The 22,411-nt window shown below is 38.2% G+C and overlaps 1 long non-coding RNA gene across 1 annotated transcript; it reads left to right on the forward strand.

Moving 5' to 3' along the window:
* Window positions 1-14,248: 14,248 nt before the first annotated feature.
* Window positions 14,249-19,767, forward strand: LOC134297452 (uncharacterized). Its single transcript, XR_010004207.1, has 2 exons — window positions 14,249-17,629; window positions 19,720-19,767. It is a non-coding gene; the product is annotated as an uncharacterized LOC134297452 (long non-coding RNA).
* Window positions 19,768-22,411: the final 2,644 nt, after the last annotated feature.

Below are 22,411 nucleotides of genomic sequence, written 5' to 3' on the forward strand. Positions count from 1 at the left end.
ATAAACAGCCTGTTCTACAACAGTAAAGTCTCCATCAGTTGTGGTATACAATGTGGGACCAAAGATCTGAGCACATGGTCAGAACCATTTTGGAAGATATCTCCAGTCCCAAACTATTGAGGACTTTGAAGGCCAGGGTTAAACCCAGTGAATTAATGGGAAATTAAAAATTCCTATTTCTATAATGCAACTAATTTGAGCATCTGAGACTAACAATTTGATTTAGTACAATGACCCTGGATTAGTTTTAAAAATAAACTTTGATGTCTTTGTGTGTACCTTCAGGTCAACTTTGACATATGGAAATCCTATCCTAGAGTTCCCTTCACAACATTTATTCATAGGAAGTTTCCACTGCCTTCTCCTTAAGCAGTGGTGTCATCAAAATTCTGAGTTTACTCAGTTACAACCCTCTCTAAGCGGTTTCTTCTGCCATTTTAATTATTTTCACAGTACTTGAACTCAAAAAAATCTCACTTTTGCCCCAAAATGTAATTGAATATAAGACTGTCATTTGGATTGGATTACAAGGTACAACTGCAGACAAAACAATGATGCCTTGGCTTCTGCTCATCTTTGCAACAAAAAATTGCTTACTTACTCAACCACCCTGTATTCAACACATCCCAGTAGCAAGTTACTGTTTTGAAATGAATGTTTCCAGGAATTAAATAATATGTTGTCAAAGGCTTTCATGGTTGGAATCAGAGGGTGGTTGTATGTTTTCCAGGCTGTATGGCCATGTTCCAGAAGTATTCTCTCCTGATGTTTCGCCCACATCTATGGCAGGCATCCTCAGAGGTTGTGAGGTAAATAATATGTTCAAATACATTACATCTTACATTTTAAGGTTTTGTTCCAGTAGGGGCATCAAAATCACACATGTTTGCATTGAGTTCTCCTAGGGTGCATCCAGACAACACCTATAGTGCATGCCTTCCCACTTTCCCTTGGAGCGTCCAGATGAAGCCTTAGGGAAAAATGGATGCTTTCAGCACAAAGCAGGAAAATCCTGCTTTGTGCTGAGGTAATTTTTCTGCTGGAAAGACCTGGGTCTTTCCGAAGACCCAGGTCTTTCCAGGTGTGGGGGCTGTGTAGAGGGGACAGAGGATCACACCACGTGACTTCTGGTGCCAATCTACACATCTGTCTTGGATTTCTTAGGCTCCTGGAGCCCAAGAAATCTGAGGCAGCCCTCACCTCCTCCCAAAACCCTTTTTCAAAGACTTTAAAAAGGAAAATAACTCATCTGGCCACCATTCCCCCTTCTCCGAAGCTCTACTGGCACGCCAGGAGAAGGGGGGTGGGGGTGGACTAGAACCCAGAACAATCACATTTTAAATGAGTTAAATGGCTGTGTGGAACCGCCCCTAGTCCTGAACCTATGGTCAGGGCCGGCCCTAGTTAATTTTCAAGTGTAAGCTAACAGAATTTTGCCCCCCCCCCAAAAAAAAAACCAATCACTGAAAAATAAAAGTGTTGGATAAGCGAAAATGTTGGATAATAAGGAATGATTAAGGAAAAACCTATTAAACATCAAATTACATTATGATTTTTACAAATTAAGCATCAAAACATCATGTTTTACAACAAATCAACAGAAAAAGCAGTTCAATACATGGTAATGTTATGTAGGAATTACTATATTTGCGAATTTAGCACCAAACATTGAATTGGGATATAGGGCAGTGTGGACTCAGATAAACTGGACTCCAGTTCAAAACAGATATTGTGGATTATTCTGCTTCCACACAGCCATATAACCCAGAATATCAAGGCAGATAATTAAAAGGCCACCGAAAGGGAATCTGGCCCCCAGTATTAAAAAAAACTCTAAAATCAGGACAGTAAATAAAGAACAACACTCTGAAAACAGGGGGAATCCAGACAGGAAACAACCAGGGCCAGCTAACACCTCCCAACCAAGGATGCCCCCAGGGAGGAAGTAGCCAGGCTTTGAATCTGCAAGGCCATTAAATGCTAATCAAGCTGGCCAACTGCAACATTCACACTAGCCTCAAACAGACAAGAGCTCTTTTTCCCACCCTGGACTTTCCACAGATATATAAACGCCACTTACGTAGCTTCCAACAGACCTCACAACCTCTGAGGATGTCTGCCATAGGTGTGGGTTAAAGCAGACCTGGCCCCAGAGGCAGGCCTGGGCCAGGCTCCGAAGGTAGCCACAGGCCGAAGGCGGGCCCACGCACAAAAGCGGGCCCATGGCCAAAGGCGGGCCCACGGCCGAAGGTGGGCCCAGGCCTGAGCAACCCTGGTAGGAGGAGACGGGGGGGGGGTGCGCACCCACTAGAGGATGGTGCCACAGGCAACTGCCTAATTTGCCTCACAGTTGAACCGCTCCTGCCTATGGTCCAGTACCTGATGGGCTCCCATATAACTCAACATTTCTATAGGAGGAATGTAAAACAGGGCTTCATTCATGGCCTACAAAGCAATAGTTCCAGAAGACATCCCTGTTTAAAGTGTAATTGACTACCTTCCTAAAGCTCAATGTGGGCAAAATGTGGTTTTGCTGTCCTTCAAATCAATTTTAGACCCCCAAGTATCTTCCAATTCCTATACCAAACTGGCCAAACTCCTTTGTTTTTTAAGGTAGAACTTTAAGTATCCCTGTTGTAGAACAGGTTGTTGCTGTTGTAATATTCAGGTCTCCAAGGTGAACAACTTAGTTTACTTCCTAGTTTTTAAAAAGTTATCTCCTGGGCACATATCAACCCATGTTGAAATGAGGGGGATATTTAGAGTTTAAAAACATTTACACATTTGAATGGAACATGGTAGAGAGGAAGCATTCTCGGGTCCTTTTGTGAAATATTTACCCTTCTGTGTCAGAGAGTTCTGATGCCACAACAAAGTACAAAATTCAGGAGTCCCTAAGATGAAGCTAGTTAAAGTGATGTTAAACTTCTATAATTCTCCAATGTGGGTGGTGTAATAGCTACTATCCTATTTCATCCTTAATCAACCTGGAGGAAATGTTACTTATTTCATCAACAGAGATAAGTAGTATATTGAACTGTTTATATATGTTTCCAAACAAATGGGAAAAGAAGTTTCAGGTAAATATTGAATAGTATGGGGGCCAAGATAGGAGACAATTCTCTGAGAAATTCCACAGGACAGCAGACATAAGGTTGTGGTTCCTTCCTACTCTTTGCTCTACTGGACAGACTAGGACCCATAGCAAAATGGTACCTGCCAATTCTACAGGTGCACCTGCACTATAGAATTAATGTAATTTGACATCTCTTTAGCTGCCTTGGCTCAATGCTATGGAATCATGGGAATTGTAGTTTTACAAGGTCTTCAGTCTTTAGTCTGCTCTGTGACATAGTACTGGTGCCTCATCAAACTACAACTCCCATGATTCCATAACACTGAGCCATCACAATTAAAGAGAAGCCAGACTACATTAATTCTACAATTTAGCTCACCCTACCTTGAAATAGGCAATTTAGAAAGATGTGATATCAAAAACAGGGGTCCATTTATCAGGAACTCTGTACACAGAGAGCTCACACAGGGGTCTAGATTAAAGCATGGAACGCATGACAGCCTATACTAAAACTGTTGTAAAAGCCCACCAACAATAGGAAACAATTATAATAGTATATTGTTATATTAGTGAACTACTTCACAATGAAATACTACATTGGATTTGGTGAGACTTACTAACAGCTGATGAGTATGAGGTTCTAACTCGAGGCTTAAAAGAGTAACCCCTTAGATAGCATGTACAAATGGTATCTATTGCCTGGATAACATAGGTTCACTGCTACACAAAATGAAGCAATGCAAGAAATGAATGTTTCCTGGCCCTCTTTCCCCCAGTTATTATTATACAAACAGGGTATTTATATTGACCATGCTGGCAGGTGATTTATTATTTTGTTTCTGGAAAAGCAGACAGCTGAAAGGGGTTTTTAAAATGGAAATTGTGACATTTACTGAGTAATAATCTTACACCGCCATTTACAGGAAGCAGGTGGTGGCTGTTTACCACTGTAGACAGATGGAAGTCCTGCAGTGGAGTTATTTTTTGAGCATGTTAGATAAATTAGCTTAAATAATTCTGCTCTTTTTCTGCCTGATTTGTTCGTTATGCAAACTTAAACATGAAAATACTGCTTTGCTACAGAGCAAAACATGGTTTCCTGTGTGATTATTTTAAACTTTTTAAAGTGAGAACAATTTTTATAGAGGTGATGTGATTTTTTTTTTAGAAAAAACATCTAAAAGAGAACAACTTGTAGATATGTGAGGACAGAAGATATATCTCCTGTCAAACTAAAGTCCCTTCTACACAGCTATATAAAATCCAGATTATCTGCTTTGAACTGGATTATATGTCAGAGTAGACTCGTATAATCCAGTTCAAAGCAGATAATATGGATTATATGGCAGTGTAGAAGGGGCCTTAGTTTACATCTAAAATTCATGTAGCAGGTGAGCAAGAAAGCATGTTAATTTATCTGTCTCCAAAGTTTGGGAAATTAGTTACATAAAACAACATATATAACTCAATGCAAACCCTAAGAAAGTAACTGCTATACATATTGTAAAGTTACACGTGGCGTTGTTCATTTTGCTATATTTTTGTTCTTTTTTGAGAGAAAAGCTAAGTAAGAAAATGGCCTAAATTTAGAGGGGCAATCTCCTCAAAATGACTCTTTGAAGCATGTTACCATCACCCCAAATTTACTTGAAAAAGTAATACAATAAACAATATTCAAATAAAGTAGCCATTTTCTTATTTTGAAAAATGAGATCCAGCGTTGTGTAGTAGTTTGAGGGTTGGACTAGGAATCTGAAACCAGGGTTCAAATTCTTCCACAATCATGAGAACTTAATGGGTGACATCGAGCAAGTCACACTCTCTTAGTGCTGCAAGGGAAAGTACTTGGTCTGTAATTTCAAACAGTTTCTATTGCTTTATGATTGAGTAGGATTGACATGCTGAAGAGGGGAAACTTAATTCCCCTAGCTACGTTTCAGCATATTCATTTCCTATATCTTTATCAGATGGCCTTCTCTCTCCAAAGAAACATACTTTTCATAGCCCAAAATATGGCCATGATTGTTTTGTCAGCTCACAAGCCTACTCTTTGATGTCAGATCAAAGAAAGCATGAAATGTCCTCTCTTGGAAGCCACTGGAAGCAGAAATCCATCTTTTGATTGGTTTGCCAGTCCCTTATACTTTATTCAACACCTAAAGACTCCTTTTACCTCTCAAAATCAAGAGTCAATGTCTGGTTGCTCTATTTTGTTTTGTTGTGTTTCTTAACTTTTTTATCAACCTGTGCCACTTTGAGAGAGTAGCAGGGATAGAAAATGGTGATGACAACTACCACAGCAATCAACACTGGTTCTGTGGTGGTTACCATCAGTATCCCATCAAATCTTGCTGCAGTAATAAAAAATTAACAACCACATGAGCTGGCTGAATTACCACACATCATGGCAAATCTGGCAACCACTGTTAGGGATAGTGGGGAATCCATTGCCCCATGCCCCTGCATTGCCCGGTTTATCATTAAGCCAATCCCACAGGGGGAAGCATTGACCATGCAGCTTCCTCCAGTTGGTTCTGATGCAAGTTTCCCATGTTGCTGCCATGGTGGCATATGCTACTTCCTTGCTAGCTTACCCACGAAGCCCTACTAGAAGTTCCTCTGCGTCATGAGATGGAAGCCAGCAGGCTCTGTGAGTAAACTAGGGCTGAACTGACGTATACCACCAAATTAAGCCCCATCTGATGAGGTCCTCTGATGACTACATTAATTTACACAAGAGGACATAGATATCAAATCTCTCTCAGAAACGCACACTTTCAGACAGTCAAGCCACACATACACTTGAGCAAAGATATTGTTCAAAATAACTCTTTTTTTAACCTCCAAGTACATATTTCTCTTTGCTGTCATGGTTATTAAACAGAGCAACAAAATAAAGATACAGCTCTCTCATTTGAAGAGTTTTCTTCTCTTGATAATAATACTGAGAAATCAGCTGAGTATCATTTCAGGTAATTGATCCAACACGTGTACAAGTTGCAGCTGTTGTTCTGCTGGATCATGAAATATTCTTTAAATTTCAGTAAGACCTGACAAAGCCCCTTGTGATATTTTAGCAGACAAGCTGGTGAATTGTGGGCTACCTGTGCTACTCTCAAGTGGATTCCTAATTGGTTAACTAGCCAAACCCAAAGAATACAAACCAATGGTTGCTCTTCATCCTGGAAATATGTGACTAGTTGGATATCTCAAGTTTCTGTCCTGAGTTGCTTTAGGTTTTTTGGGCTTTATGTCCATGTTCCAGTAGCATTCTCTTCTGACATTTTACCTGCATCTGTGGCTGGCATCTTCAGAGGTTCTGTCCTGAGATCAATGCTTTTGAACATCTTTATGCAGGCAGTCCCAAAGTTACAAACACCTGACTTAAAAACAACTCTTGGTGAAGAATGGGGGTGAGATAACAGGAAGTGAGAGAAATCAACTCGCTCAGAAGGGAAATCCACTCCTGAAAAAGTTATCATGGGGGAAAAGTGTCTCTACTGAAGCTTTATCAAATCCTTGTTTCCATAACAAGCCATTTTTTCACAATCCAATAATCACTGGGACAGAAAGTGATGTGAATTTATTTATTTATTTAATTCATTTGTAGACCGCTTTTCTCATCTCTAGGAAGACTCAGAGTGGTGTACAGCATTATACATAGCAAAGATTCAATGCCTCACATTGATATAACATATTAAAACATCCATAAATTAAATAATTAAAAAATGATACAAACCATCATTATGATGATAAAACATTAAAACATTAAGCACTAAAACATTTAAACATTGCATCGATCCCATGATTTTCTTTAGCTGCTTGTGTATTGATGTTATTCGTCAAATGCCTGTTTACACAGCCAGGTTTTGAGTTGTTTCCTGAAAGCCAGGAGGGAGGAGGCCGATCTAATCTCAATGGGGAGGGAGTTCCATAGCTGAAATCTTCTGAACAGGGGCACAGACAGCAAAATAAACATCACAGGGGTGTTTACCCTTCCCTATGCTATTCAAAGCTTGTGTGTGTGTGTGTGTGTGTGTGTGTGTGTGTGTGTGTGTGTGTGTTACTGAAATTACACTTAAAATGTACCTGTACCCACTTACATACAAATTCAACTTAAGAACAAACCTACAGAACCTATCTTATTCATAACCTTGGGAATGCCTGTATGATTGACATCATGCTTATCAGTTGGCATAAGAGAGAGGCAGTTAATATTCGAAAGAACAGATTCCAAATTCAAATTATCCTTTTTGACTGGAAAACTGGACCAAAATTAACAAAATGAACAGAAATAATGGTCACTACTACATCTAGATAAAAAAAAAAAGAAATATGCAAATGTAGAATAGATGACACTACGGTTGAAAGCAGTACATGTGAAAAAGATCCAGGAGTCTCAGTAGATCAAAACTAAACATGAGTGTGCTAGCCAAAAAATGCAATCCTAGGGTATATCAACAGGAACATAATATCCAGAACAAGGAAAGTAGTAGTGCCATTCATTCTACTTTGGTCAGATCACACCTACAATACTGTGTCCAGTCTGGCCACTGAAGTTTAAGTAGGGTATTGACAAGCTGTAATGTGTCCAAAGAAGGGGGAGTAGGGGTACATCAGCATTGTAGAATCAATGTAACTTGACATCACTTTAATAACTATAGCTCAATGTTATGAAACAGGGGTCCCCAAACTATGGCCCGGAGGTCACATGCAGCCCATCGAAGCATTTATCCAGCCCTCACAGCGGCAGCTCCCTCCTCCTCCGCTGAGGAAGGCACGTGCAGTGCAATGGAGGAAGGAAAGCCGCATGCCTTTCCCACCTCCTCCCTCACCCAGTGTCTTCCAAAGCTTTGCTTGTTTATAATGGTATTTTAATTATTATTTAATTAATTATTAATTATTAAGGTGTGCTTTGCTAGTGCTTTTGGTGCACAAAGGCAGAAGGGGGTTGGACTAAATAGCACAAGGGGTCTCTTCCAATTTTCTTTGTTATTATTATTATTATTATTGACACAAAGACACAGTATAACACAGCAAACGAGATATATATGCTGGATTTCGAATCACAAAATCTCAAGTCGGATACTTCCCAAGTGTTTAGGACTGTGTGATTTGTTGTTGTTGTTGTTGTTGTTGTTGTTGTTGTGACTTGAAGGTCGGGTTGCTGACCTAAAGGCTGCTAGCTTCGAAACCAACCTGGGGAGAGTGTGGATGTGTGATGTCTCATGGGCCTTGTAGTCCCGTTGCTAGTACTTTGGTGGCAGACGAAGAGGAAAACTTGGGTTTCCCACCAATTCAGCCAGAATCGGAGCCCTTGCACCTGGAGGATGTTTGCCCTCAAGAAGTCAGCCAAACAAGCCTTGGGCAGAATTCTCCCCTGTTTTCTCGAAGAGACAATTATAATAGAGATAGATGAAATAGGGAGGCGAATCGCCGGAGCGCCAGAATCGCAGCCAAACAATTAGCTGATTAGGTTTGCTTCCCTTGGGAAATTCTAAGGAGTCATGCATCTGGACAAAGTTGGGTTTCTCTTCTAGTTCTCCAGGGAAAGTGGGTTTCTGGCGGGAAACGAGACCCTATTTAGGTGTTTTACCGCGAAGGAAACCTTGCGGAGTCAACTCGTCAGCTTGAGGAGTGAGATCGTGTGTGGACTACGCAACTCCAGTTCCTTGTTTCCAAGACCAAGTTCCAAGCCTGCCTTGTTTCCCGGACCCTGTCCTTGTTCCTTGTTGCCTCGTATCAAGCCTTGTTTTGCCAAGAATCTAGTTTGTTCCAGCCTTGTTGTCAAGTTCTATGGACTAAAGGACCTTGTCATTTCCCCACACTTTGCTTGGCAAAGTGTGTGTTTCGGTTATTGGATTATAACTTTGGACCTTAATAACACATATTGGACATTATTTTCCTGGACTATATTTGACCTTTCCTGAAAGGTCTATTTCTGAACTTTATTCTTCACTTGTTTTTATTGACTTTATATATTCCTATAATAAAGATATTAGATAGAATCCGGCCTCTGCGCATGGTTATTGGTGCTCTGTAGCCTGGGTCCTGACAGGATGAGCTCCCTCTATCAGCTCCAGCTCCATGAGGGGACATGAGAGAAGCCTCCCACAAGGATGGTAAAAACATCAAAACATCCGGGCATCCCCTGGGCAACGTCGTTGCAGACGGCCAATTCTCTCACACCAGAAGTGACTTGCAGTTTCTCAAGTCACTCCTGACACAGAAAACATTGATGATGATGATGATGTTGAATTAATATTGAGACTGTATTTGTTCTTGTTTTGTTTTCTTACTTCAAAATAAGATATGTGAAGTGTGCATAGGAATCTGTTCATAGTTTTTTTAAAAAATATGTAGTCCGGCCCTCCAACGATTTGAGGGACCGTGAACTGGCCTCCTGTTTAAAATGTTTGGGGACCCCTGTTATGGAATAGTGAGAGCTGTTGTTTTGGCAGAGAAGGTATTTGGCCTTCTCTGCCAAAAAGTCCTTGTACACCATTGAGCCATGACAGTTAAAATGGTGTCAAACTGTATTAATTCTACAACCATAGATGTCCAGAAATACAATTTCTCTGCCCGCCTTCCAACATGTTATCAGATGTGCATAGCCATATTCACATGTCTCGGAGTGGAGACTCCTTTCTCTTTTTCATCCAAGTTGTGAGTTCAAAGATTTTTATTAAAATTTTAGCTCCAACACAGAAGATACATCAATCTCAATATGTTGTTGGATCATGAGCCCCATCATGCCTGTGTATGGAAAACCTTGTGGAAGACCTTTGTATATCAATGAGATAGGTTTGGTGTGTCGTAATTGTTCTGTCAATTCCTCTAAAAGACCTTAAGGGATAAAACTCCCTTATGTATTTTGCTACCGTGTTTCCCCTAAAATAAGACCTCCCAAAAAAATAAGACCTAGTAGGGGTTTGGGGGAATTGCCAAATATAAGGCCTCCCCTGAAAGTAAGACCTAGCAACTAAGGCTGCAGCAGAGTTCCATTGGGAAGCATGGCTGCAGGCAGAAGCAGCACTCATACACTCATACTGGAGGGAGGGAGGGAGGCTTGCTGGCCTTGCCTTGCCTGTCCCCCAGCCTCCGTGGCTGCTGCTGCGCTGCCGTTTCTTCCTTCCGAGACAAGGCTCCGTCCTGGCCATGCTCCCTTCGCCCCCAAGGCTTCTGATTGGCTCCTGGAGCCAGGGCAAGGGAGGGTGGGAGGGAAGGAAGAGGGCTTTCCACTCGTCCTGCTCCTTCAGCTTCTTAAAGGTACAGGACATATTGGGATTCTCTTCTCATCCTTATTCCTATCCTATGCCATGAAACTTATTATTTTATACTATTATTCTATTACCATATTATTATCATCATATTCTGTTACTATTATTATATCCCATTATTATATTAACCTATTAATATATTTTATATCATTATATTTTTCTATTATTATTATTAATATTATTATATCATTATATTATTATTCTATTATATTTTCATATTATTATATTATTATTCTGTTATTATTATATTCCATTTTATATTATCCTATTAATATATTTTATATCATTTTATACTAATATTCTATTATATTATCATATTATTATTTTATTATTATTAGCATATTCTGTTATTATTATATTCCATTTTATATTATCCTATTAATATATTTTATATCATTCTAATCCATTCTATTATTCTGTTATTCTATTATATTATCCTATTATTATTATATTATTATGCTATTGTTATTATATCCCATTATTATATTATCCTATTACTACCATATTATTATCATATTCTGTTATTATTATATCCTATTATTATATTATCTCATTAATATATTGTATATCGTTATATTATTATTATATCATCATATTATTATTATAGTATATTATATTATTCATCATTCATGACTACATTGAAACTAGAATAGAGAGAAATCAGCGTGGAAACCTTGTGAAACCTAAACTGCAAGAGGTACCATAGATTGTTGTACATGTAAATAATGGTAGTAACAAGAAATTCTTGATAGGATTCATAGTTTGTTTGGTTATGCTGGTTTGTGATGACAACTACTTTACAGTATATAATAAATGTTCATTTTGTGTTCAACAATAAATGTGAGCTCTTCTTCATGGAAAAATAAGACATCCCCTGAAAATAAGACCTAGTGCATCTTTGGGAGCAAAAATTAATATAAGACCCTGTCTTATTTTCGGGGAAACAGGGTAGCTATATTTCACAATCAGAACTAATTAGCATGTGGCTTTGGAGCATGAGAGAAACTCTGCCCCAATTACAGGCAGTCCCTGAATTACAAACATCCAATTTACAATTGACTCATAGTTAAGAACAAAGGTGAGACTTCGGGACGTGAGAGAAATCTAGTTCTCAGAAGGGAAATTAACTCCTGAAAGAGTTATCATGGGGAAAAGGTGTCTCTACTAAAGCTTTATCAAATCCTTGTTTCCACAAAAAGCGATTTTTTTTTCAAAATCCAATTATCAGAGGGACAGAAAGTGAGGTGAAATCTTCTGAACAGAGGCACAGACAGCAAAACAAACACCACAGGAGTGTTAACCTTTCCCCATGTTATCCAAAATACTCTCTCTATATATAGATAGATAGATAGATAGATAGATAGATAGATAGATAGATAGATAGATAGATATGGATGAAGATACACTTAAAGAATGTTCCTGTTCTGACTTACAAACAAATTCAAACAAACTTAAAAAACAAACCTTCAGAAGCTTGGGGACTGCCTGTACTACATTTGGCCAAGGCAATCTCACTTAATAATTTGGCTACTGTCCACTCACTTGATTTTCTATCATTTTTTGATTTCACTAATTGGATGATGCAAAAATACTTACCATTTACACTCCTGGATTATAATACACCTGGGTAAAACAAAATGGTTAATTCATTGCAACAGCTATATAAACTCTGTTAATTCAGCTTAGAGATTAACCTCATTGCAGGTTGATATCAGGAAGGTGCTGCTGAAAGGCTATAGACAGCCTTCATTGTTGCACTAAATGGTTTCCAACAGCTGATTGAGAAAGAGAGATTTACAATGTTCACAATTCTTTCATTGATGCTTTTGTCTTTGATGTTTTTGCCTGCTTCTTAATAAAATCTTAACCACACGTGTGCTTATTACTTCTAAATCCAAAAGGAATCTTAGCCTTTGGCTAGACAGCCTGCCCACTGATCATGATAGGAGGCATTAAAAGGAATTTGTGCCCAGTAGCACATACAAAAGCACAGGTTTTCTATCTTACTAAAGCTGGACATGCCACTCAGATCTGAAAAGAATTCATTCCACTCCCCTCCTTCTGGATCCCTTCTTGACTCTCTTTGTCACTGCATTATTGTCCATGATTTTGTGTCAAAGCTTTCCACTTTTATATCACACTAGCTGTGCCCGGCCACGCGCTGCTGTGGCAAAGTCTGGTGGTATGGGAAATAAAGTATTGAGGAATTGGTGGTAGTTAAGGTCAAGGGTAAAGGTTTTCCCCAGAGATTAAGTCCAGTCGTGTCTTACTCTGGAGGTTGGTGCTCATCTCCATTTCTAAGCCGAAGAGCCGGCGTTGTCCGTAGACTCCTCCAAGGTCATGTGGGATGACTACATGGAATGGCGTTACCTTCCCGCCGGAGCAGTACCTATTGATGCACTCACATTTGCATGTTTTCGAACTTCTGGGTTGGCAGAAGCTGGGGCTAACAGTGGGGGCTCTCTCCGCTCCCCCAATTCAAACCTGTGGCCTTTCGGTCCAGAAGTTCAGCAGCTCAGCGCTTTAACACGCTGCGCCATCAGGGGATATTATTTCCTAAAGGTTGTGAATATACAATATTTCTGATTGGTTTTGTTTGTTTGTTGGAGGCAAGTATGAATGCTGCAATTAGGAAAAATGATTAGGATGTAATGGCCTTGCAGCTTTAAAGCCTGGCTGTTTCCTCCCTGAGTGAATTTTTTGTTGGGAGGTGTTAGCTGGCCCTGATTGTTTCCTGTCTGGAATTCCCTTGTTTTCAGAGTGGTGTTGTTTGCGATATTTTATGTGCTTCTACTGTCTGTGGCCCTGAGAAAACAGAGGATTTTCCAGACTTTGATGATGGGAATACTTTGTTGGGAGGTGTTAGCTGGCCCTGATTGTTTCCTGTCTGGAATTCCCTTGTTTTCAGAGTGGTGTTGTTTGCGATATTTTATGTGCTTCTACTGTCTGTGGCCCTGAGAAAACAGAGGATTTGCCAGACTTTGATGATGGGAATACTTTGTTGGGAGGTGTTAGCTGGCCCTGATTGTTTCCTGTGTGGAATTCCCCTGTTTATTTACTGTCCTGGTTTTAGAGATTATATTGCTCTGCATTATTCTATCCCAGTAATTATTTCATATTAAAGAAGAATCTCACTTATCCAACATTCGCTTATACATTGTTCTGGATTATCCAACGCAGTCTGCCTTTTCATAATCAATGTTTTTGTAGTCAGTGTTTTAAATTCATTGTGATATTTTAGTGGTAAATTTGTAAATACAGTACAGTAGAGTCTCACTTATCCAACATAAACGGGCCGGCAGAACGTTGGATAAGCGAATATGTTGGATAATGAGGAATTAAGGATAACCCTATTAAACATCAAATTAAGTTATGATTTTACAAATGAAGCACCAAAACATCATGTTAGACAACGAATTTGTCAGAAAAAGTAGTTCAGTACACAGTAATGCTATATAGTAATTACTGTATTTATGAATTTAGCACCAAAATATCACGATATATTGAAAGCATTGACTACAAAAATGCATTGGAAAATTCAGAACGTTGGATAAGCGAGTGTTGGATAAGTGAGACTCTACTGTAAATACTACATAGCATTACTGCGCATGGAACTACTTTTTCTGTCAAATTTGTTGTATAATATGTTTTGGTGCTTAATTTGTATAACGATTACCTAATTTGATGTTTAATTGGCTTTTCCTGAATCCTTTCTTATTATCCAACATATTCACTTATCCTGCCAGCCTGTTTACGTTGGATAAGTGAGACTCTACTGTATATTTCTAATCTTATATTTTCTGCTTAGAACTGGATTATATGAGGCTCCTTCTTCACAGCTGTATAAAATGCACACTGAAGTGGATTATATGGTAGTGTGGAGTCAAGATAATCCAGTGCAAAGCAGATAATATAAGATTATAAATGGGTTATATAGCTGTGTGGAAGGGCCTTGAGTCTACACTGCCATATAATCCAGTGCAAATTAGATAATCTGTGGAAGAAGTCTAAGTGAGGCCTAAATCTGCCTGTCCCCTAACTGAAACCTGGCTGTCCCTTGGTTGCTAGGCAACCAAGTGGGCAGAGATTAGCCCTCTAAACTGGCAGCAATTGGATAAAAAAATTATTGCTCTCCCTCTAATTAGGACTTTATTTTTCTTTTCTTTTTGTTGTATCAACCTTGAGGCGTGGATGATGGGTTGTGTTGTCAAATTTTGAGGTTGGGGGGCCTGTACTTTTGTTGTTTTGTGAATTGCCGTGATGCCATCACTCTTTTATATATATAGATGTGGAATGGATATGACACATATTGCTTTTTATTTAAGATACAGAACTACCCCATAAAGTTTAAAATGTGATAGAAGTATGCTTTGATTATTCAGATGTGACCTTACAGTCAGTTCTAGAACTAATACATTTTACTTCATGATGAATTAGTAAACATGTTAAACAATGTGAACTTATAGAAACCTAAGAGAAAACTCAAAGATTAATTTGTTATTAATAACAATTTTGCTTTTGTCGGGTGATTTGGCATTTGTAACACTCTCAAAGTATTCAGAATTTTAGTCAAATGAATATTTCATATTAATTATCATTACTTATTTCAAAAGGCTTGTTGCATTGAAACAAGTTGCAATTTATTTACTGAAATGCAGGTTCCCATGACTCACCAAACCTGCTTTGCTCTGTTTACTTATTGTTTTCAGTAATTAAACCTTGGGATAGAGGGACGATGGGGTGCAAAACAAGAACTTCAATTTCTTTCTTTTGTTTTCTTTACACACTAATGCCACAGTTCTAGAAATTTTATAGCAAAGGTGAAGTAAGTTACATAAATCCACTATTCAGCAGACTATTCTATGAATAGTAAACATTCAATTTGTATTGGAGATCACAATAAGAGAGATGAAGACAGAGGCTCTGAGAGTGCAACAGGTCAAGATATTTCAATAACTGAGCTAACATACTCAAAGGCCTGCCAGGATTTGCTAACCATCTCTTCATATGACAATAAGCTTACTACTAGACATTAATGATATCTCCATAGCTTAGGCAATCATAAGCAGAACATGAGTGCAATTACATTTTCCCACTCATGTTCCCAAGCCACTGATGCCAGTATTGAAAGGAGTAGGCAGAGAGGCTAGTCCAGATCAAGTTCAAACATAAAGAGCAGTCTTGCCAATTTCAGTAGTAGCAATCAAGGAACCAGTCAGAGGAGTCCAAAGAGCAAGTCAGGGTCAGAAAGCCAAGGGAGTTATCGACAAGTGAATACAGACAGAAAGAACCAAAGTAAAGCTAACAAAGCAATGTCTCCAGCCTAAGTGTTTCATAGTCGGAAATTTCGTGATGCTAAAGAAGGAGGAAAAGGAGATTGAAGCCAGGGAAGGAGGGGAATGGAGGGCGAGAAGTGCAGTGGTCGTGCTCAGAGATGGGCATAATGAGGGAAAAGATACAAAATAGTGAGATATGTCTAAAGATGAGGAAAAACAGCGAAGGGGAAGAAGATGCCACCTTAGAGTGCACAGAACATATGGGAGGCATTATAAAGGTGTGAGAGTATGGAGGTAAGGGAAAGAGTTGGGAACACAATGAAAGATGCATGGCATGAGTAGATATTCAGAGAAATAAGAAGAAAGGATCATTACTCCTGCAGTAAATTCTGTACTGATTGTACTTCATTCAATATAAGTTTATATTTTATATCTGCTTATTGTCCATTTACTAGTGCATATCGTTGTACTTGTGGATATATATTAGTTTGGTGTGTAACCAGGAACCCATTTACTTAATATTCGTCCAAAGCTTAGCTTTGTTCATGGCTGAGTGGCAACAAAAATAAGTTTTGACAATGAATATAAAGAACAATTAATTAAAGATAGATCTTTATTTGAAGCAGGCATGTCCACCTTGCGCAATTCCAATATAGGGGTTACCTTAGGAGATTATGAGAAACTGAAATGTAAAGAAATCAGGTTAGATTTATATGCTTCATCACTGGCTGAATATGTTAAAGCCAATAGAATCCCCAGGGGGTTACGGATATTCAAACCTCCGGGTATGTGTAATCAAGATGAGTCTTTCAATCAGAAATGGGTGGCTATTCTTAATAAGTGCTCACAGGATTTGATGTTGTTGATCATTGAACATTCTAATGAAGAAATTGCCAAGATCAAAATCCAGTCCCAGTCTATGTTAGATAAGCTCAGTTCTGGGCAACAATTTAAAATGGAATTAGATACCCTCACTAACAAACTTAAAGAATTCTCTCAACAACTTAGATCCTTCAAACTAAAAAAATTGAAAGAGATCATAATGATTATAGTAACGACAAATGGCTATATTCGAATCAGTTCTAACCTAGAAAACAAGTTAGATTCAGTGACCACACTTCAGAGGAAAAAATTGAATCCACAATGGATAGCTCAGGTAGCAGTGGGACTTCTAGAAGAAAAGAGTACATACCATTCATTTGATTTGTAAGCTGCTCTGAGTCCCCTTCGGGGTGAGAAGAGCAGGTTATAAATGTAGTAAATAAATAAATAGGTCCTCTCTTCCCAGTTTTGGTTGGGGATGAAACAGAAAATCAACTCCTGTCTCCTTTTGTATTCAGAATAGCAGAGAGGGAAGGATATGATACAAAATAAAAAGAGGGGGGAGTGGTTAAGATCTTGATCCTTTTCTGGGCTAAGAGTAGTTTTGGGATTCAAAGTAACTTTAACTAAATATAGATTAACTAAGAAAAAAGAATGAGAGTAAAAAAGATGGAGAGGAGAGGAGTCCTAATCAGCTGACATAATTTTCCAATAAGATAAGAGACATTTAATGGTTCCTATTTATATAAAAATATTAGCCTCCTTCCTGTAGGCAATGTTAGACACTGTGTACAGTTGACTACCATTAGATTACATGAGTCATCTGATTGTATCTGGTGGTGATCTTTAATAAACCTCTTGTCTTGTGTTAATTTTTTATCAATTTAATTTATACTATCTTATCTTGTTTTTAGTTGTATTGGTTTTTGCCCAGAATTGGAATGTCTCTATGCTTTTGGCAACACACACACACACCTTTTACAATATATAAAGCTTTATAAACACATTATTTTATGTTTTTCAGGTATTAAACTTTGCAAACTAGAACACAAATCTGTGTGCAAGCCCTATTAGAAGACACCAACAATATTTTTTTTCTTTCATATAAGAACAGGAAATATAGGCTATGTATATACCACTTTCTAAAGAGAAAATAAGAATAAGACTTCACCAAGGTGAGACCCTTTTGGAGAGTGAAATGAAATGAGGGTATATACTACACAGCTCAGAGAAAGTGCAAGAAACTGTGGAATTAGAGACTGAAACTGGAAATTATCTGTAGGTCTATTTGGTTTAAGTGCCTGTAATGTGAACAAAATAGGGTTGTTGTATGTTTTCCGGGCTGTATGGCCATGTTCCATAACCTCACAACTTCTGAGGATGCCTTCCATAGATGTGGGCGAAACGTCAGGAAAGAATACTTCTGGAAAATGGCCATACAGCCCAGAAAACATACAACAACCCTGTGATCCTGGCCATGAAAGCCTTCAACAACACAGTGAACAAAATATGTTCACAAACATGTAGAGAAAGGGATATGTCACGAGGTTGAATGCCCTCAGTCAGAAGTGTATGAAGAGGATCAACATGAGTAACTTCTAGAGTGCTACATCTGAAAAAAACATCAGTCAGAAAGAAGAATATTTATATTCACTGAGACTCTCTCCTAATTCCTGAAACATGGCACATAGACAGACATAATTCCATCTGTAAAGCATGAAAACAAGCTCAGAGAATATCCAGAAGTGAAAAGTAGCATGCAGCATGGAGATGAACTACATAAAAAAACATAAGGCCACACCACCAGAAGCTGCCAAAGGCCCAGTAGCTATTGCATTAGAAAACAGCATTAATTGATTTATGTGTTCTATATTCTGTTTTTTTCCCAATGAGAACTGAGAAGGTGAATCTGCTATCATAGCAGTTAATGCAGAACCACAAGATGTCAAGTAGAAAAGTATCAGAAACACAACAATTCAGTAATAGATTATGTCCAATTGATACGACAATCAAAATATTGTAAAGAATGTCACTGGTATGGTTCAAGCGTGACTTGTTTTGCAGGAGTTCCCTAATAAGGGGCAATACATAAAAGAAAAAGTCAAATGATAAACCTGAAATAGAATTTGTGGGCATGATTTAATAGGTCCACTTTTGGAGTCTATGATGTTGATCGAATTGCTGCATTTGAAACCCTACTGAAAGGAAGAGAATCAAGTGTGATTGTAAAGTGTGGGTCAGTTTCATTTGTGATTGCTGCACAACACTAAATGAAAGGCATGGTCATTAAAAGAAAACAAATGTTTATCCACCCAATGCTCAATATGGGTGAAAGTGAAAACAAATTATGAACTCATAAGGCTTCAATGGGTAAAAAGGATTGCTTGGAAATGGTGCACTAATGCATAAAAATGGGTACAATAAAAGAGCCAAAAAGAGAAACAGGGATCAAATTTTAAATAAATTTTGTTTTGTATGGTATAGAAATGCCTTTGTTAAAATAGGTGCCTACTGGCAGTAGAAATAGAGTGGTTAAGATCTTGATCGTTTTCTGGGTTAAGAGTAGTTTTGGAACTCCAAGTTACTCTAGCTAGATATAGATTACAAATTCTGCAGAAACTTCAGCAGACAAAAGCCATGGCCACAGAAGCAAAGGAGGAAGTCAGGAGGGCAGTGCTGAAGGATGCATGCTTCTTTCTAATACAGGGTGGGCAAGTGGCTAGTAAGGGTCCACTTGTTCCCCAGAGCTTGATCCACTCTTATTATTCAAATTCTAAAATAATTGGCTGTTGGGGATTTAATACAAGCTAACGGAGGGGCGAAATAACCTTCAAATAACTAATCATACATCTTGGAGAGTTTAGGAGCAAAATAGCCACATTTGGGTCAGAAAATATTTGTCATGGACATACCATCCAACATTCTACATATGAAAACTGGGAGATAGCAGTTGATTGAAGATTTCCAGTGTATCAAAGCATAACATAAAAATTGGGAAACAGAATCCTATGTTATTCCAATGTTCTAGGTGAGATGGTATATCACTTCTTTCAATATCACCTTGTTAGAGTACAATCTTTCAGATGTACACAATTTCCACAATGAAAAGAAGTGAAAACTGGATGTTTTAATACAAAAAACTCTCAAAGATTATTTATTAAATTATCCAGTATATTTTGCTCAAATTGTATAATTATACCAGGGATATGTTCATATATTACAATCAACTAACAATATGCTTTCATTTCTTTTCTGTTCTTTTCAGCTTGTGGGCATATGAATAAGAAAAGAGAGAGAGAGAGAGGGGGGGGGGGAAGAAGAAGAAGAAGAAGAAGAAGAAGAAGAAGAAGAAGGTGGTAAATAGCAACATCTGTGATCAGTAGATCAGAATATATTTCCCTGCTGAAAGACACTGCTGCTGTCTCTTTTCTCGGTTCATATTCTCATGCCTTTGTGAACTGTGATGGTGGTGAGAGTGCCCAAATAAGCCATTGAATACATCTTAGTCCCAGAAGCACAATTTTGCTCTAAGGCCTAAAAGTTGATCTGAATGATTATGAACAGCAAAATAGGTAGCTTCACCAATAATACACTGTTTTATGAACCCTGCTTGGTTTTGTCTTAGTGCTTTGATGGTTGTGCACTTATCCAGTCCAAAACTGAAATAAGTATTTCCCCAAACTGTTTTCTAAAACAGCCAGTAGTCTAAATCTACATCATGGGATTTTCAGACACCAGCCATTTTGTGTAAAACACATAAACATGTCACATTTGAGGTTTCTCTGGTTTGGTTCCTTAAAGGAAAGGCTATGAAATGTGAATATCCATTAAAACATTCAGCCTTTCATAATTTAATCATTACTTGGAAAAGCCCTTTTCAATTTATCCCTTGTTGAAAGGTTTCAAATCCAAATGGAGACTAAAACCAAATTACATTCATTTGCAGTATTTGGAAAGTTCTCACTTGAGTGCATTTTGACTGCCAGCATATTACACAGTTATGTCATTTATTTCTGCAGGAAGAGATTGAAATATGAAATGCTTTGTTTTATACTGTACATATTATAAATGAGGGGGAAGTAAAAGCAGAAGATGGGGCACATCAAAGCCAACCCAAAATCCACTATCATTAAGAGTTTTCTCATTGGTAAAGCACAAGACAACATCTGTGGTGGCCTCCATCTAGATTTACTTAGCCAGATTTTCATTAAAAGAGTGACTCAATAAAAGTGTTGCTTACCCTAATAAAGCTCTTTGGAGCTTTGCAAATTTGCATTTAATACTCCTTAATGCCATTATGGCATTAATAATCTGTGCCTAAAGACCAATAAAAATTCTACATTTTCAGTGTTATGGAGAAAGCTCCATAAACTCATGCTTTTCTTGTGACTCAGCTTTTACTGTGCCATAAATGAGCCATAGTCAAGGCTGCTCATATGCTAGATGAGAACTGACAGTAGTGATTTGCATTAATTTAATGGGATTGTATTTATAGACCACCCATTCTCAGTAAACAACAGTTGTTTTTTTACAACAGATAAATAAATCAACAGGTCAACACATAAAATGGCAAATTATAACACAGAACATAACATAGGTTTAGATATTAAGAGGTGGTTATTACAATAAGTGGGTATTCGGTCAGCCACAGGTTCACTGTGAGTACTTAATGATATTTTATGTGATGACTTACACAGTAACATTGCAGTATTTAATGTCAGTCCAATTGAGAATCTAATCCATGTTTTTTATAATCTTTTAGAAATAAATGGGGGGAATCTCAATACAGTAATTTTTGAGCTCATGAGCATCATGTAGAAAAGTATGAAGTAGAATAGAGACTATACTTAGCACCTTCCATGTGAAACTCAAACTATAGACTCTATAGTTTGCCATCAGCTCCTGGAAACCAAAATATCAGAAAAATACACAATGCATACAGACTAGGGGTGTGCACGGTACAATTTTCAAAACGGGATCTGGGAATACTTGCAGTTCTGGAAACTGAACTTTCGGAAACAGGATGGGCAATGAGGCCTGAATTGACTCTGCCAAAATTGACCATGCACATGGGATTTTTCTCCCTTAGCCCTGCCTGAGCCAATCAGAGTGAGAAAATGGATCATGTGTCTTTTTGCCAAACTGGTCCAGGGTGAACTCCTCCATTTTCCTGTGGCATTCTGGTATTTGAGAGAGAGAAATTGTGTACTAGCTAGCTTCATATTGTATCTCAGTGTCATTGTTACTTAGAATCATTTTTTTGACTCAATTACAATATTTTTCTTTGGCAATTTTATTACATTTTCTTAGTTTAATATTTTTCAGTCCTTTTTGTTACTATTTCGCTAAGGAGGTGAGGGTGTGTGTGTGTTGGGGGCTGTGAAAGAACATTGGGGTTATTCTTTAAATATTTTTTACCTTTTTTTGCTTTAACCTGACTGAGTGTGGGATAGGTTAAGGGAAGGGAGAAGGAAGGTTCAGCCTGAATTCCCAGGTGAATAATTTTATTTAAATTTCAATCCCTCCCTAGCCTTACTGTACTCTGTCCTGCGCCAGCAGACTTCATCCCCAAAAAAATATTTTAAGAAATTACAAAAAAAAAAAATCTTTCTTCTAGTTCACCACTTTAACTTCCTACTATTCCCTCCCCAGCTCTACCTTCTGGTTTGTGTGTACTCTTTGCAACAGTCCAGCAGCCTGCCCTTTTTATTTGTAGAAACTTTAAAAATCCTAAAAATCAGTGGATGACCCAAACATTCCAAAACCTGGAGGGCTTGCAGTCATAAATATGTCCTTCAAGTGTGGGCATTTTCCCTTAAAATGACAGAAAGGACAGCCTTGGAAGTTCCCACATTGCCATTAATGGGCCAGATCTTCCCAGAACAAAAATAGAACTTCTGACTCATGGAATGAAAAACTGTATTCCCCCACCCTCCCGATTTCAGGAAGTTCCCAAA

The sequence above is a fragment of the Anolis carolinensis genome, chromosome 3 (genome assembly GCF_035594765.1).
Source record: "Anolis carolinensis isolate JA03-04 chromosome 3, rAnoCar3.1.pri, whole genome shotgun sequence".
Taxonomy (NCBI): domain Eukaryota; kingdom Metazoa; phylum Chordata; class Lepidosauria; order Squamata; family Dactyloidae; genus Anolis; species Anolis carolinensis.